The sequence below is a fragment of the Vicia villosa genome, linkage group LG4 (genome assembly GCF_029867415.1).
Source record: "Vicia villosa cultivar HV-30 ecotype Madison, WI linkage group LG4, Vvil1.0, whole genome shotgun sequence".
Taxonomy (NCBI): Eukaryota; Viridiplantae; Streptophyta; class Magnoliopsida; order Fabales; family Fabaceae; genus Vicia; species Vicia villosa.
The window spans coordinates 137,587,709-137,594,687 of record NC_081183.1 but is presented as its reverse complement, the minus strand read 5'-3'; positions in this window follow the sequence as shown (position 1 = coordinate 137,594,687).

Genomic DNA, 6,979 nt, shown 5'->3' with positions numbered 1-6,979 from the left:
AAAGCCTTGGCCCTTTAGAGGATGGGCGTTAGACCTAATTGGAGAAATTCATCCCAAATCATCTAGAGGTCAAAGGTATATTTTAGTAGGAATCGACTATTTTACAAAATGGGTCGAAGCTATACCACTTGCGAATGTTTATCAAGAAGCCGTGATCGAGTTTATTCAAAAACATATTATATACAGATTTGGGATCCTGGAAAGTATAACCACAGATCAAGGATCAGTGTTTACTGGACGAAAAATGCAAGACTTCGCTAAGGAGATAGGCTTCAAGTTGTTTACCTCTACACCTTACTATGCTCAGGCAAATGGACAAGTCGAAGCAGCGAACAAAATCATAATTGGTCTCATAAAGAAACATGTAGGGAAAAAACCTAAAAGTTGGCACAAAACTTTGGACCAAGCACTTTGGGCTTGTCGAACATCTCCTAAAGAAGCTACGAACACTACACCTTTTCAACTGACATTCGGACATGATGCGGTGCTCCCAGTTGAAATATACTTGCAATCAGTCCGGATACAAAGACAAGCAGAAATTCCCCCTAACATGTACTGGGAGCTGATGATGAACGAACTGGTTGACTTGGACAAAGATAGACTTCGAGCCTTGGAGATGATAAAGAGACAGAAAGAAAGGGTATCCAGAGCATACAACAAAAAGGTGAAAGGTAAAACGCTTATTAATAATGACCTAGTTTGGAAAGTTATTTTACCTATAGATCGAAAGAACCAAGCTTTGGGGAAATGGTCCCCACACTGGGAAGGCCCTTTTCGAATCTTGAAAGTATTTTCAAATAATGCTTACGAGATAGAAGAATTAGCAGAAGATCGTAGGATCTTAAGGGTAAATGGGAAGTATCTAAAGAGATACAAACCAAGCATGCACGAAGTAAAGATTGCCAAAACGTAGATATTTAAGTAACACTACGTAAGCCAAAATGGTCAAATTTGCGCCAAAATGGCTCTGTGTCCAGGAAGCATTTATAAATAAAAACACGGAAAAAGATCTTCATTAATTGAAAAGCGAAGAGTACAAGCGACTTTGGTCCATATAGAACATCAAAGATTACAAAAGTGGAGCAGCAAAAAGAAAAGAACTTAAAAAGGAACTATCCTCTAGTTCACCCTATGGTCTAAATCTTCCAAAGATAGCGGATGAAGACCCTCTGCTTCGAACATGTTCATACGACCCGAATCCCGCATCCTTCGCACCACACCCTTCCTGAGGAACAAGTAAGATAAAAACCTCCCAAAAGGAAGGCAGCTGACTGAACCCTCGCGAGAGGAAGTTAAAGCAACAGTTTCCACAAGCCGTCTGAAGATCAACAACGGAAAGTTGATCTTCTCCCCTCTTAAAGCACAGGAGAGGAACTCCAAGTCCTCCACCATAATCTAGTTTTCATCACAGCTTCGTGGATAGAAGTTACCCACTAGAAGTTGATGCCAAATCCTAAGGAGTTTGGCGGTGTAAGGATCATTCTCCATGAGACTCGCCAATAGAACAGAAGTGGTCATGGTGAAACTGTTATCATCAAAGGTTGCTCCAGTGTTACTGCAGCGCAACAACTCAGAGATGGTGGAAGGCGTGATAGATATATCAGCCCCTCGAATGTTAGAAACTATAGTAGTTCTTCCTTCAGGATCAATGTGTAGGTACGCAAACATCCAGAAATCAGCAAGCATCTTAGGATAAACATTTCCTTCTAGAATTGATAGGTAAAAACCCATCTCCTGGTTCTGGAAAAGGGCACGAAGGCTGATCTGATGCCTGATGAATTCTTCTGGGCAAGGTTTGAACTCTTTTTTGATGAAAGTTCCAATGTTAGCATAGGTTAGGTTGTTGTTGAGTGCCATGCTAAGAGTTGAAAAAGTTTGAAGTTGAAAAGAGCACGAGAAGGAAGAAGAGAGTTCTGAAATGAAGGGGTAAAAAGAGTGTGAAGAGAAGAAAGGGGCACTAACCCTTTATATAGACAAGAGGAACGGTAAGGAAACGTTTTTGGTTTTAAATGATTGATTAGACTGCATTTGGTGTTTCAGAGGGAAGCTATAATTACTGCCGTTTCCCGCCCTTGGAAGTTGGAATGTAATCATAAAACTGATGCACGCACGTCTTAAAGAGACGTTTTAAGAAGAAATGACGTCAGCAAATAATGATGATTACGGCTAAGGGAAGGAGAAACGCCAAGTCTAGGGTTGCGAAGGGTAATCGAGCCACGTGAGGCATTTATTAAGATTACTGTGGCGTAAAAAAAGAAGATATCGGCAATATTGTGAAGTATGGCCAAACATTTACCATTGATCATTTCAGAGTAAAATGTGAATACATAGAAAGACAAGTTTGCATATATTCTGAAAAGGAACGATTACAAAACAAAGGATCGGTGCTACAAAGAAAAAATACAAAGCTCGAAGACAATTAATTAAAATCCTTGGGAAGGCTATCTTTGATCTTTGAATATTGAGCCTCCCACGAAGACATACTAAGCTCGAGTAATGCTCGTTGCCTCTTTAACTCTTCGATCTCTAGCACCAATTTCTGCGCAGCTTCGAAGTGTTGGATACCCAGCCGTGCTACTTCAGCTATCCTCAGATCATTGGATTGTTGAATAGTTGCTTGGCGAGACTCGGCTTCTTGTATCTTCTCTTCAAGTTTCTTAATCTCTTGCTTCCAAGATTTTATATTTTTCTCACACTCATCATATTCTTCTTGTTTCTTCAGACGCTCCATCCTAAGAGCGTCACCCTTGTTGGTTGCCTCAGTGGCGGCTTTCCATGACGAACTATGAGAGGCCATTTTTGCAGCAAGCTGTTCATTAACCTTGTTCCGTCGAAGAATGTTAGCCTGAAGCTGGTCGAGTAATGAGCCCAGAAGTACAATCACATCTGAGACCTCTTTCGGAACTAGGAGCAAATCCACTTTTTTCAGGAGTTGCTTCAAGCCATGACATTTCATGGAATCCTTGCTCAAGAATTCGACGAGGTTCGTTTCGAAGAATTTTTCCCTTATTTGATGAAGGAGGCTGGAGATATCCTCTTTGTCTCCAGACTTGGCCTGAACAGTGGGAGAAGCTTCAGACGTGAGAATTGAAGTGCTATCAATGGTCATCATGGTTTTGAGAAAGCTGAGAGGATCAGTTTGTTTAAGTTGCTCCAATTCTGAAGGAGTAGGTATGGGTGGAGTAGTTTCAGGAATAACGACAGTGTTGAAATTTGAGTTTCCACAGGGGTCAGTTTCGACTAACTTGGAGGTTTCTTCTTCGACACCTTGATCAGATACGGTGTCCTCACTCCCAATCGATGGTACTGCTGCATTCTCTTCACCTAGGAATTGACCCTCCTCACCCATACATGTGTCTTTGCGAATAGGAGGAGAATCATCAGTCGAATGGCTTACTTCAACAGGAGATGCAGTATTGATAGTGGCAAGAGGGGTGACATCTTCAAGGACTGGTGAAAGTACATGAGAGATGTGCTGAGAGGCATCTGCAAAATGAGAAAATATGGGTAATTATGGTGCGAGAGTTGCAGGAGAATCATTTGATTTAAGCAAGAGACTTCTTGGCTCACCTTGGGGATTACCAAGGTCAATTGCAGCATTGAAAGAGTTGAAGTCAGAAGTAGCGGTTCCAATATCATCCTGAAATCATAAGGTGACATTAACTTAATCATTCGAAATAAAATTCATAGAAATGATTATGTTGTAAAGACCCAGATACCTTAGCTGCATTAGTGGCTGGACTTGAATTATGGCTTTCCATCACTAGAGCGTTACTAGTGGCTTTCAAAGGTGATTCTTCAGAAGGCGCTTTATCACTCGAAGAGGTAATCTTCAAAGGTCCAGGTTTTTTCCCTTTGCCCGCAGGAGTGGTAACCTTTTGTTTCTTCTTGGTCCCTTGTCTGGTACGAGGGGGAGATTTGTCGTCCCCATCTGAAGCAGCATCTGAAGTAGCAGTTGGAAGAGTCTTTCGCTTCGAAGATGTCGGAGGCTTCGAACTCTGAAGGGAACAAAATACATTAGAAGAGAAAATGAGCGTTATCCGTAAACAACGTGCAAATTGGAATTTGAAGGACGTGTGTACCGTGGGTTTCACGTCAGTTGTGACAGAGTTACTCTCACTTGGTTTCTTGCTCTTCGAGGCCTCAGAATCTTTCTGCACAGGAATGGTTTTAGCCTTTCTCTTGTGAGCAACAGCTGTAACAAAGATGGAAATTATTATCTTAGTAAGGGATAGAAAAGTCAGTCTAAAATTAATTAGACCCAAACCTTCGGGTATTGGAGTCAAGACACGAACGTGTTTTAGATCTATATGAAGATGCCCTTTGAAGGTATCCAGGGTATGCTTAGTCGGGACCACTCGTTCAGCGCGTTTTTTGGTACTCTCTTGAAGAATTTTGAGAGCATTCCCACACACGAACCAGTCTGGGAAAGGAGGACTTAATGTTAGAACAAGATTTGTTCTGATCAATTATCTTAGTTTTGATGATAACAATAATATGAATTTTGCTTAAGATAATATGGTACTCTAATCCAATGCAATTTCCCTTTCAGGAAATATATAAAGAGTACGCATAATTCAGCGCTCAGAAGCTTTGTCTCAAGGGTTCAGCATGCAACATCAGAACATGGTCTGGCAAGACATCAGAAGATGGTCGAAGCAGAATCAGAACATGGGTCTATGGAAGCATCAGAAGAACATGAGATCAGAAGCATTGAAGCTCAGAAGATGGTATCACGCTCAGAAGCACTTCAAGGTCAGAAGATCAGAAGATGCTATGCACCAAGCTGTTTGACTCTGATGATATTCAAACGTTGTATTCACAAACATCAGATCAGAAGGAAGTACAAGTGGCAAGCTACGCTGACTGACAAAAGGAACGTTAAAAGCTATTAAAGGCTACGTCAGTAGACACAGCGTGAACAAGGCTCGAGGTAGTTGACAAAAGCGTATAACATTAAATGCGATGTTGTACGGAACACGCAAAGCATTAAATGCATTCAACGGTCATCTTCTCAACGCTTATAAATATGAAGTTCTGATGAGAAGCAAGGTTAACGATCCTGAACAAGATATATTCAAAAACACTTGCTGAAACGCTGTTAAAATCAAAACTCAGAATCTTCATCTTCATCAAAGCTCACTACATTGCTGTTGTAATATATTAGTGAGATTAAGCTTAAACGTTAAGAGAAATATCACAGTTGTGATTATCGCTTTTAAGAAGCATTTGTAATACTCTTAGAATTACATTAAGTTGTAAGTAACTAGAGTGATCGTGTTGATCAGAATACTCTAGGAAGTCTTAGGAGTGAACTAAGCAGATTGTAACTAGAGTGATCGTGTTGATCAGTAGACTCTAGAAAAGTCTTAGAGGGTATCTAAGCAGTTGTTCCTGGAGTGATCAGTGTGTGATCAGAAGACTCTGGAAGACTTAGTTGCGGACTAAGTGGAAAACCATTGTAATCCGTGCGATTAGTGGATTAAATCCTCAGTTGAGGTAAATCATCTCTGCGGGGGTGGACTGGAGTAGTTTAGTTAACAACGAACCAGGATAAAAATAACTGTGCAATTTATTTTTATCTGTCAAGTTTTTAAAGCTACACTTATTCAAACCCCCCCTTTCTAAGTGTTTTTCTATCCTTCAATTGGCATCAGAGCGCCGGTTCTAAGGTGCAAGCACTTAACCGTGTTTAGAAAAGATTCAGGAAGAGAAAAACGCTTCAGTAAAAGATGGTTGATGAAAGTGAAAGGACTACACCTACACCTGCATCTACATCTGGCTCTGCTGAGCAATACAACGGTAACAATGGTTATACTAGACCGCCGGTATTTGATGGTGAAAACTTTGAATACTGGAAAGATAAACTGGAAAGTTACTTTCTGGGTCTAGATGGTGATCTATGGGATCTTCTGATGGATGGTTACAAACATCCTGTAAATGCCAGAGGCGTAAAGCTGACAAGGCAAGAAATGGATGATGATCAGAAAAAGCTTTTCAGGAATCATCATAAATGCAGAACTGTTTTGCTGAATGCAATCTCTCATGCTGAGTATGAGAAGATATCTAACAGGGAAACGGCATATGACATATATGAGTCCTTGAAAATGACTCATGAAGGAAATGCTCAAGTCAAGGAGACTAAAGCTCTAGCTTTAATCCAGAAGTATGAAACCTTCAAGATGGAGGATGATGAAGACATTGAAAAGATGTTTTCAAGATTTCAAACTCTTACTGCTGGATTGAGAGTTCTTGACAAGGGATACACCAAGGCTGATCACGTAAAGAAGATCATCAGAAGCTTACCCAGAAGATGGGGTCCTATGGTGACTGCATTCAAGATTGCAAAGAATCTGAATGAAGTTTCTCTGGAAGAGCTTATCAGTGCCTTGAGGAGTCATGAAATAGAGCTGGACGCAAATGAGCCTCAAAAGAAAGGTAAGTCTATTGCATTAAAATCCAATATCAAGAAATGCACTAACGCTTTTCAGGCTAGAGAAGAAGATCCTGAAGAATCAGAATCTGAAGAAGAAGATGAACTGTCCCTGATCTCCAGAAGGCTAAATCAACTCTGGAAGACCAAGCAGAGGAAGTTCAGAGGCTTCAGAAGTTCAAAGAAATTTGAACGTGGAGAATCTTCTGATAACAGAAGATTTGACAAGAAGAAGGTCATGTGCTATGAATGCAATGAGCCTGGACACTACAAGAACGAATGTCCAAATCTTCAGAAGGAAAGTCCCAAGAAAAAGTTTCATAAGAAGAAAGGTCTTATGGCAACCTGGGATGAGTCAGAAGATGACTCAGAAGATGAGCAGGCTAACTGTGCGCTGATGGCGACAGAAGATGACGGATCAGAATCTACATCAGAATCAGATTCTGAAGAGGTATTTTCTGAACTTACTAGAGATGAGTTAGTTTCCGGTCTAACTGAACTACTGGAACTCAAGTCGCAGATTAGTCTCAAATACAAAAAGCTGAA